The sequence below is a fragment of the Humulus lupulus genome, chromosome 3 (genome assembly GCF_963169125.1).
Source record: "Humulus lupulus chromosome 3, drHumLupu1.1, whole genome shotgun sequence".
Classification (NCBI taxonomy): domain Eukaryota; kingdom Viridiplantae; phylum Streptophyta; class Magnoliopsida; order Rosales; family Cannabaceae; genus Humulus; species Humulus lupulus.
This window is the reverse complement of record NC_084795.1, coordinates 4,865,001-4,876,950: the sequence shown is the minus strand read 5'-3', so window position 1 is coordinate 4,876,950 and position 11,950 is coordinate 4,865,001. Positions and strand designations below refer to the sequence as shown.

Below are 11,950 nucleotides of genomic sequence, written 5' to 3'. Positions count from 1 at the left end.
TTCTCAACGAAAGTGGTACATTGTTAGCTAGCCTCGAATTTGTTTGCAGAAACTTGATCACTTTCTCTCTTTTGAGTTCTATTTCTTGCATGTCTCTATAGTAAGAAAGGAGACTACTCGCGTGAGGTGGTGGCAACATCGCCACTAAATCATGAAATGGCACCATGATCGAGATAAAGGAGACCAATGCCACCACAACCACAACCCTTAAAACCCATTGCTTTTTCGTCCACCTTAAGATCGGTTTCACCAAGCTATGCATAGATTTACGTGGACTACTCGCGTGAATCAACATTATTCTCATTCTTAAGAAAGAATGAAAACAAAAAAATAAATGTGATAAATAATAATACGAGAGAAAGAGGAAAATATATACTTATATTATATACTAGATACAAGCAACGTGCAATATGCACGTTTGCTTAGTTTTATTTATAGAATTTATTAATTATTTTTATTAAATTTATATTAATGTCATATAAATTTCAAATAAATACCATATTTTAATTAAATAATTTATTTATTTTTGTTTAAGTTTATGTTTGTTTTAGCTTTTGAATTTGAGAGGAACAACAAGAGATCATATATTATATGTTTAATGTAATATTAAATATTATGCGTGGAATTTAAATTTAAGTTTCTTGCTAGTTTTTAAAAAAAAGTAATTTGTTGCTAATTCACAGTAGATTATATTATATATTTAATATGATATTATTCTAATAAGTCAGTTTAAGTTTAATTAGATTATATTTAAGTTATAAAACATATAATCTTATTATTTTTAAATAATTATTGTTGACGCGTTTTTTCGCTAACAGTGAATTATATAAATAAACAGGATGGATTCGTGCTGAATGATAAACCGTAATAAGAAAATGATAATAATCGAGAATATGGAAATTAATTGCAAAGAAAGATGGTCACTCTTTTTTTACGTGGTTCAGAGGTTAAAATCACCATAGTCCACGAGTCAATACTATTGATCTATCCTTGCTATTTCTTACAGAGTATTTTCATTACAAGAAGAATCCAACCATTTGCACTACCTAGGGTCTTGGTATTTATAGAAGAATGATCTCTGAGTAGGCAGTATTTATAGGAGAATGATCTCTGAGTAGGCATTGGGGTCATCCCGTGATCTCTTTATCCCTCACGTCATCTCTGTGACATTGATGATTAATGTCTAAACCTTACACTGAAGTGTGGTCTAATCAATAGGTAAAAATGGATAATGGACCGCATGGCCTAAATCAGGTGTGGGATGTCTGATCACGCACGTTTATATTTCGTATCCAAGAATTCGGGAATAAAACAGACACGTGATGTCTGTTATATGCACGTTTATATCGCGTGGTTGACTTTATAAAGATCTTGGGATATATCAGGCCTCTGATGTACCACGAGCTTAATGTAGTGTTAGCTCGTGTTTTTTGATGCCATGTTGACAATGGTTCCAAGTGATAAACAGCTAAACGATCTGCCAGCTCGAGCTATTTGTTTAGGAGATCGTACCAAATTTCTCCGAATGATAGGTGAACACGTGGTACCTCGATTATGGCTCTTTATTCGTTCGTTTCTCCCGAGCTGCCTTAATAAGGTACGTACTGATACTCAGGGTGTACAATTATTATTGTAAAATATCTTAAAAATATCATATTTTAATTTGTTTAATTATTTATTATTTTTTAAATAATTATTATTGTACAATATCTCAAAAATATCATATTTTAATTTTTTTAATTATTTATTTTGTTTTATTTAAGTTTAAATGTTTACAAACTACCGTTAAATATAAGAATATTCTGTTAAATATAAGAATATTTCGTTAAATTTAATCTTAAACAAATAAAAAACCTGTTGACTGCGTTTTTAGCCAACGACGTGAGAACGTCAATAACGACAAGCCTTCAAGAGAAATAAAAACGACAACAGACGGTACAAACAAGAAAAGTAAATAACACAAGAGATTTTTATAGTGGTTCAGCCCCGATTGTCGGTAATAGCCTAATCCACTTAGAGTTGTGATTTATAGACCCGTACTCAAGATCAGATGGACTGAGCCAACTGAGTTTCTTCAGTACAGATTGCAAAAATATAAGAATTCTCTCTTATTTCAGCACTTTTTCTCTCTAGAATAGACAGTCCCAATTTTCTCTCTCTAGAAAGAAGAAGCAGAAAATACCCTTCTTTCATCCCATAAGCTCCCTATTTATAGGCCTGGGATCCTCAATTGATATCCCCTTACAATCGGGATATTTTATTATTCATCTTATATTTATATTACAATAAATGTTTAAAATATAACTAATTCCTCAATTTGAGTGAGGAATGAGAGATTCCTGCATATGTTGTTGAAGCTGTCTCTGGGAACCTTGACTGAGTCTCCTCTATCTAATTGATCCACCTCCTACTGACTACCCATGCAAGTGTTGGTCGGACGTGCATGGTGGTAGGACATGCATGGTGGGTTGAACATGCATGGTGGTAGGACATGCACTTCTCTCCTCTATCATGGCACTCTCCTCTAGCATGCCATGTTCCTCCTTGAACCAATCTCCTTGGCTTCTACTCGGACCAAGGTGGTCCGAGGTAACCTCCTTGGCACCTCACCTTGGACAACATTGAGGCAACCTCTTTGGTGCCTCACCTTGGACAACATTGAGGCAACCTCCTTAGCACCTCACCTTGGACAACATTGAGGCAACCTCCTCCATAACATCTCACCTTGGACAAGATCAAGGCCTTCTCCTTTAGCATCTCCCAAACATGTCTGATCGAACATTGTATAGGCTCTCTTTATCAAAATCTAAGTCTCCTCCCTCTTGCATGAGACTCCTCCTCCTTAGCTACTTACCTTGGACACGTTCAAGCCAACACTTTGGAAACCTTGGGAGGCTTGCCTCCTACACACCCTTGGGGTCTCTTAGGACCACATTCTCCTTGGGGTCTCCTAAGACCACCCCCCTTAGCTCTCCTAGAATGCATTCTCCTTAGCCTCCTAGGATGCATTCTCCAATTTTTGGGTATAACAAAACCGTTAAAACAAACAAATTTCATTATCTATGTGTGTTTTCATATCCTAATCCTATTCATATTATGTTTTGTTTAAATTTTAAATTTAAATTAATTTTTATTATGATAACACGTCAGAATACTCAATTTTTTTTTTATAAAAAAAATCAATAAACCCCATAAAAATAATCCTTAAATTAAGCAAAACAAAAATAGAAAACAAAAATATATTATGCTAATACATAAGTTTAAAAAGAAAAAAACGTGCTATGCTATCCCTATTCTGTCTCAATTGCCGATCCTCTCAGGAGTTTGCTATGCCTATTTCAGCCACTTTCACAGGTTTGTTTTGCTTTCTCTCTCAGTCTAATTCATAGTCTCACATTCAACAAATATTTTCTTAGATTTTCAAATATGTAATAGTGTATTTTCGCTTATGGGTCACGAGACTGTTTACATTTCAGTATCAATCACAATATGATTTCATATTACTGTAGTTATGAATTTGATTTGTCGTTTTTGTCTTTGTTATGTATTATGCATGTCGTTGATGATCTGAGATAGGTGGATTAGATATGTGATTTGAGATTGGTTGAGGTCTCTGAGATTAGTATATTTCACTTATTTTTGTTCTGTGCACGGATTCTTGAATAAAAATCAGGAATTTTGACAAATAAGAGTCTATCAATGTAGCTCAATTGAAGTATAATAACAATTCATGGGAGTCAGCAAAAGAGGCTTTTAATGACTCTGTCTCGGAACCTATATTGACTATAAATATGATGAAGTAAAATAAACTTACTAATGAGTAAAGCTCTTTACTGGTATACATTGGCTTGTAATTACCTTGCTTTGTAAGTCTTATAGCCCTGCATATGAAGAAACCAAATCCAGAATGAATTTTCAAATTTGAAGAAAATGGTTTTGACATCTCAGTTTCGATAAGGAAATTAATGTCCAATTTCAAAATTGAATGTGTACCTTGCTTCATACATGTTTGCTGATATAGTTACCAACAACAATGTTTACTGGGGTCATACAAAACAGTGTCATGTAAAATCTTCATTGCATAGTTGAGCATAAAGTATATTAATAGTTGAACCTGGCTATAAATGGAATGACTCAAGTGAGAGAGGTGATCATATATGTTGAAATTTAGAGCAAATAACTGGAAACGAAAAGCATAAACATACATTTCATGAACCTTTTCTGTATGCTGATACAATTGAATCAACTGGCTTCTGTATTTTGTCGTCAGAATCTTGGACATCATCATCATCATCATCATCTTCTTCTTGGGTAACTTCAGAGCTCATTAGTAATGGTTGTGTGCAGTCATTCTCTACAGCAACTTCAAGATAACTGATTAGTAAGGGATCAAACTGAAGGGCATTTAGAAGTAAGTTCACTTGTTTGAAGTTATATTATCTTATTTAGAAGTAAGTTTCAGGTGAAAACAAGTTAACACATTTGTAATGAAATTGCTATTTTTACTTGAACTTTGAGTAGAGAAGGATGTTGTTTACTGCAACATTAAGATGTAATTTTTCTTCAATGCCCTTCTGGTGAAAGTTTGCCGAGCCATGGTCTTACCACACACACTACTTTAGTTGCTTTACTTATTGTACAATTAATTACATGAATATGGCTAGTCTCAATACTCCCACATTGATTACAAACTACAATAGCAGCTCAATAACGACTTATATAACCCAAATCCTTTGACCAAACAATTCATACCTTTCTCGGCCTTTTGGCTAAGATCAAGTGTAGTATCTGTTCTTATCAGTTTAATATCTGATATGTGGGCCAATGGCTCACACGATATTAAATTTATTTTTTAAGGGGAAGAGTCCACCACAATAGCTTGCTATTGGGGCTCTTGAGTGTCGCCCACGCGTTGCACTATTGCATGGGCTTGGCGCACCCCTCCAACCTTAGTTCAATAAATAATAGTATACTGATTAAATAATAGTTTACTATTCTCTCTGTGCATTTTAAGAAAGCTTTAAAGCTTGCACGTTTTTTAAATTTAGACTATATAGAAGGCTTAAGTTGATAATGATATAGAAGTAGAGGAATCTGTTTCTATTTTCTTTCTTTTTTGATTTGGCCCACAAGCAAAGTTGTTAAATATCTCAGCATCTACTTTCAGAATTCTAAGTATACAGTTATACTTGGATTGGAATAGTGTGTTGATTCTTCCTTGGTGTATAGTGTTGTAGTACATGCATGATGTGTTTTGATGACATGTTTTTACTCGATTGCAGTGGATATTCTGCCTTAGAAAGACCCTCCATGGCAAACAACCTATTTTTATTCTTCCAACCAATTATGATCCAGTAACACAAAATGGTAGTAGATGCTCTATCAATGAGGCCACTATGTCATTTGATTAATCCGCGATAAACAATTGTTCAATAGTAAATTTTAGAGGAAATTATGTGATAATATGACTTTTTTATATTTTTTCAGAAGCATGGACATTTATAGATATTTTAATGAAAATCTGTCTATTGCCATTTTATGATTATTATATGGAAATTTGTTTCCATATCCATGTGATTGTTTGAAATAATTTCATATTATTAATATAAATTTAGAGCTTAGAGTTTAGAGTTTTGTATTAATTTATGAGTATTTTTGTCATTCCATCCAATTTGGGACCACAATATTAGCATAGAAGTTCATTGTTTTTTCATTGCATGTACAGCAAAAGAACTTATCATCTATGAGAGAAAAAATATATTTACTGACATTTCATGTCTCTTGAGTCTTGAGACTTGTGTACTGTACTGTATAGCATGGTAGCTTATAGATTCTTTGGTCCACCGGCAAACTTGTTCAACTCCTCAGCTTTTACTTCAAGAATTCTCAGTATATCAGCATACTTGGATTGGAATAAAGTTGATTCTTCCTTGATGAACCAGCTGCAAGAGCTCTGTAACAGCATCTAGATTTGCTGTCCATCAATGACGTTTATGTTAGGAACGAGTTTTTTAATACGCAACAGAATGGTGGTGTGATTGGTCCAGTGTACAACAAAATTTTTGTAACATATTTAAACTACCTTTAAATATGCGGATCCATTAATATACATACATTAATCATAAACAAGATAAAGATAGAATGCATACCTCTTGAAGCCTATCAAGTATCCTTGCTATCTTTTCGTATTTAGAACGATCTTCCTATCCAAGCCGCTCCTACGTATTCACACTAAGATCTTCCAAAGTGTTCTCTACACCTCAAGAAATGTGTGGGCACTTAGAGAATGAAGGATAGTTTATTTGTGATTCTACTTTATGTACTCAACTCATGAGATCAAGAGAATATGTCAGAGAAATGGTTCTCTATTTTCAGGAGAGAAAACTATCGTTCTATTTTTCACAGAGCGAATGTACAGAGTTGTCTCACATCACTTATCTGAATAATTTTCTGATTAGTCATACTTAAAAGAAAATATTCAAAATTTAAAAATAAATCTGTAACCATTTTACAATTTACTTTTTAATTAATTAATTATTCTATTAATGAAAAAATCCAAAAAAATAATTTTTGAATTATCTATTAATTAATTAAATAAATAAAATTGAAAATCCCAACCCTGAAAATACTGCCCCTACACGCCCCACACAGTCCATGGATTGTGTGTGAACGTGTAGCTTCCTAATTTCTAGGGACATTGATTTTTCAAATTTTATTTAATTATTTATTCAAATTACTGTCAGATAAGATCTAACTACCCGATAACTAATTCAAATTTGAATTAAAATTAATTATCTCTTTAATTAATTATCAAATATAATTAATTATTTGAATAAATATCAATCTTTTAAATTCAAATCCAATTTGAACTTATCAGATTATTTTCTCCCACTCAAATAAAGATATTTAATTAATTCTACTAATTAATTAAATCCAAAATTTTCGAAAATAAATATTTAATTTATCATAATTTCGAAAATTATAATTAATTAATTATTTAAATAAATTTCGAAATTTATTTAATTATTTAATATAATTTCGAAAATTATACAATAATTAAATATTAATTAACTTTGTTAACTACAACTAATTTGTAATTAATTAATTAATCACTATTATTATATAATTGCACATTTGGCCTGAAGAACAAGTTTCTTCTTAAATGTCTTTAAACTATTTTCCATTCATATCAACTCTTACCTTGAACAGTGTTGATAGAGCTGCTATGGGGACCTATGGACTTATAATTCCAAGCTCCAATAAATTTGAGATTATTAATTAAACTCTTTAATTAAATAATCTTAATTTATTAATCTCATGATTATTCCACTATAAATATGAGACTGCACTCTTGTAATTATAGACATTTCATTTACTGAGTACTTTATAATCATAGTACTTTATAATCATAAAGCGTCATTGATATAATCATTGCATACAATTTGACCCTCTAATAATGGTTCATAATTAATCGGGAATAAAATTACCGTTTTACCATTTTAATTATCTCTTGTTTCCTTAAGTACCATTGACTCTACTACTAAAGGTTAATTCATAATAAATTATGAATTTGAGCTCAATAACCTTTCAGTCCTAAAAGTCAACCCTTAAGAGAACCATCGTTCAATCTCTTGCGAGAAGGCATAGATTCCATATCTGTATACTATGTCCCCAGCCATCTACATTAATGAGTCCTAAAAAGTTTCTAGCCTGATCATTCTGAGAGACCCTAACAAGTGAATCAAAGAACTCATATAATATTATAAACAGGAGCTCATAGTAACTTCAGGATTAAGATCAATTTGTATATGATTATCAGTTGATATATTTAATTAATACTTTGAAACGGTATTTAACTAACTTAATAAACATATCTGTTCCAGTTCTATATATTCTCTAATATATAAAGCACCTCCACTAAAGTGTCCTACCACACTAGTGATCCGGATCTAGATCACATGTATTCATAATATTAGTGGACCGTACTTGCAGTAATTAATCTAAAGATTCCATAACTTTATTTTACTGCGAACTATTCAAGTTCATTTATCTCAAACACAATCCTCCCATACCAATACGTGTTTGAGATCACATATATAAACTTAGGAATTTTTTTAATATTTACATAATATTATCATAGAATAATATAGTCTATAAAATATATGCATAACAAATTCAATTTATTTATTTATTTCATAAAGACAATGTCTACTACATATCATATGCTTTCAGGGCACATTTCCAACTGAAATGTTTTGTGATAAGGTTGTTTGCATTGACCAAAGCTATGATGCTAGCACAGGACTAAACATTTCTGGTGTTCTTGTAACTCTTGTTAAAGAATGTTTAATATTTTGTATTCAAGACAGAAGCCTAATCCAGAGGGAAAAAAATATTAGCAAATGCAATATACTGGGTGGCATGTAAAGAGAAGCTAATCTCTTATGGTACATAACTTGGTAAGTTCACTTCAGACACTTGACTGCTACTGCCACATTCTAATCCAATATATTGATTTTGCTTCCCAATTGTGTTTCAGGGTTTAACTGCTTTTTCACTTTTTCTAATCCAAAATTGAAGCATTTCATGAGTTCCAGTAGGCAGTTATTCCTATGATATGAACTTAAATAGGCTGATGAGCTCATTTCTCCAGAATTCAAGTATGGTATTTCTATGCTTGAAACCAACAAAACTGCTAACATTAACTTCAGATTGATGATGTTTCAGACCTTGTGAGGAGTGATAAACAATTGCTCAAGCCATAGTATGAAAGCTCATCTTTAATCACATGTAGTTGTTTCAGCTTTTTTAATGTTCTACACAAAATATAGATTCATTAGTAGATGCACAAGTCACTATCATCATTATAGCACCAAACTAGACTCGCCCAGATGTTGATTTGAATTCGAAGTTGCATTACAAGTTTACAAAAGCTATTTCATTTCACTCTTTGAAATGAACAATCACTTTTATCTTTTACCACACTGACTCATTATGCAACTCTTGATCCCAAACAATACCTTGTTTGAGCTTATATATAATTATTTGTTCTTTCTTTCTTTCATTTTTAGTAATCATCAAGCGTGTGTTAAGAAATTTTCAGTTTCGAAATTGATGTAAATCTTTTCTCTGAATTGATATAAAGCTGAAGTGAAAGAAGATTCAAGAGATTAAAAGAAATGGGCATACCATAAATATCTCATCAAGTTTCCATGGTATACATAACTTGGTGGATTTTAGCTGAGATTTTGGGTTGCTGACAGCTAACTTGGTGGATTTTAGCTGTTTTGTCAGTTATATGATGAGAGAATGCCACACATATTGGACAAACGAGTTTCTCTGGCTATTCCAGTTCATACCATAAATAATAAATTTAGGTCATTATTAGCTTCCCTCCTAGAAATCTAAGTGAGAGACATAGATTAGTTACAAAAACTAAAGAAAACAAAACATGAAAAAATGACCACAATTTGCATACATACACATCACACAATAAACCAGTTCTTGTCACTACTATTTACAGGAGAGTGTTACTATCATTTAGGTTCAAAATGGAGCATGGCATATCATTTGGTTAAATCCTCATGATGCTGGCAAGTGATACACCCTAGAGGTATGAAAAATGATTGTGGGAATTTTGTACTAAACAGAACCAAATAAACAACTAAAACACAACAAGCTAATAAGCAAGAGCACAATCAAATGCAAGATTAGAAAATAAAGAACTTAACAATGCAGAAAACAGTAAATAACACCAATGATTATACTGGTTCAAGACCAATAGATCGATGTGATCTATGGCTCTAATCCAGTTTTGGAACACCACCAACTTCCTCTTTATTGATAAGAACAACTTCTTGGTACAATACAGTCAAGTAGATTCAACTCTCTTGGATCCTCTCAAAGTGCTTGTCTTTCTCTCAAGAACACTCAGACCCGAGCTTGCATATTCATCAACATATGCAGCTCATTACAAAACCCAAGAACCCAATCTCACTCTTTACTCTGTACCAAAACTCTCTCTCTTTCTTGCTCTTTTTCTGTGTATCAAATGAGGAGAATGAAGCAGTATATATAGGCAGCTGAATACGAGTGGCCTTGAAAGATATTTTCAGCTGAGATGGATTAGTTAGTTAAAACTGGAAACTAATCTGACATAACTGACTTTCTGTTGCTAATCATTTATAGGAACTATACCACAATAATATTTAACGATAACAAGATCAACTACAAATGGGGTTCCAAGACTTCGAAAAACGTATATATAACTTAGCCTAATCAATACAAAAACAATCGAAAAATTAAAATGAAATTAATGAGAAAAGAAAAAACTAAAAGCCATGATTTTCGACTCTTAATAACATAACATATATTACATTTTAGTATTTCAAAGCAAATATTTCATTTCAATATTTTCATAAGATCAATGTGAGGCTTGTTAAATCCTACAGCTGATCAGTAGAAAAAACAACATAGTCCATACTCTAATTGCTCCCATCAGAGTAACCTCCTGAAAGATATAACACATACTCATAAAATTGAGCTAAAAAGGTTTATTCTCTATGATGGTAGCTCAATTGAAGTACAATAACAATTTATGAGAGTCAGCCTTCTGAGTCATTAGTAGTACACATCATAATACACAAGAGTCTAATGAGCCTTGTAAATTGCTCCTGTTAATGCATAATCTGAAACGTGGTCTGAATATTATGCAATGTCATACACTCCTCAATTTATATATCTCTGATATATTTAGCCATTCACATAATATGATCCGCCCTTCAATTCTTTCCACAGTTTATAAACATGTCACCATGTGTCTATATCAGTATTAGGCTCTCATCTCAGCTACAAAAAAGAAAAGAAAAAAAATGTAGATAATCATTTTTGTACAAAGTGATCAGACTATAGGTAAGCCAATAACCAATCAAATTAAAATAACAAAAAAGATAGTAGTGAGGGATATAGTTTACATGATCTGAACATTGTGTACATCACTGTTGTTCTCAAACTCGGTGATTCCATTGCTCTGCAAATCGATGAGCCGCAGGTGGCTGCTGTAGTTGGTGCCAATTTTCAATGTGCCATTGAGATCGTTGTTTAACTTTAACTGCTTGTTTCCCATTTCCAACCTAAATTTGTAGCATTCCATGAGTTTCAATGTGTGGTTAATACTATCAAGTTTGGTATTCTATGCTTGTAACTAACAAAACACTTCAGATTGAATTATAAAGTGCAGAATAGTTTACCATGTATTGGCTGCAACCCCTATTTCTATGCTTCTGCAACCTAAAATCTAAGCTTTGTGGTGGAGACTGAGTACTACCATGAAAATAAGATGAAGTGTTCATGGGAGAAAGACATGTCTCATTCTCTATGAATTCACTCTACTTCAACTTTATATTTCTAGAAGTGAGTTTCAACAACTCCAACATCTCAGACTCAGCTTAGAGTGGATTTGAGTTGTTTTGTCTGTTATGGTAAGAGAACCCCACACATGTTGAGTAAAATTTAGAGTACACAACTCTAAACTTACTAATATTGGACCCAAACAAGTAAACAAATTACTTGTATTATACCACAATAAAGGACACTACAACACTTTCCAAAGACCACTCACACTTTGAAGAGAAATAGACACTCAATAGGAAGCTCACAACTTCACCACACTAAGAATACAAAGACTTATTTTTGGAGGGATATATAACCCAAATGCAAGGGAGGGTATTTATAGTCCTCACCATGCAATCTACACCATACAAATATTAAATTGAGAAATAATCCTAGCCATACATTATTACCACATTCTACACACTTCTCCTAAAAAATCTACTTTCTACATCCTTCTACAATTTTCTCTTAAAAATATCTTTCTTCCACATTTGTTGAGAAGCTTCCAATGTCTTGGCTTTAGATAAAATGGATTGGGCTTTTATTTACCTTTGGGCTT

General features: G+C 32.4%; 1 non-coding gene across 1 annotated transcript; it reads left to right on the top strand.

Annotated features, from left to right (window-relative positions):
- The first annotated feature begins 4,748 nt into the window (after positions 1–4,748).
- On the top strand, positions 4,749–4,944 carry LOC133827637 (U2 spliceosomal RNA). Its single transcript, XR_009890289.1, has one exon. It is a non-coding gene; the product is annotated as a U2 spliceosomal RNA (small nuclear RNA).
- Positions 4,945–11,950: the final 7,006 nt, after the last annotated feature.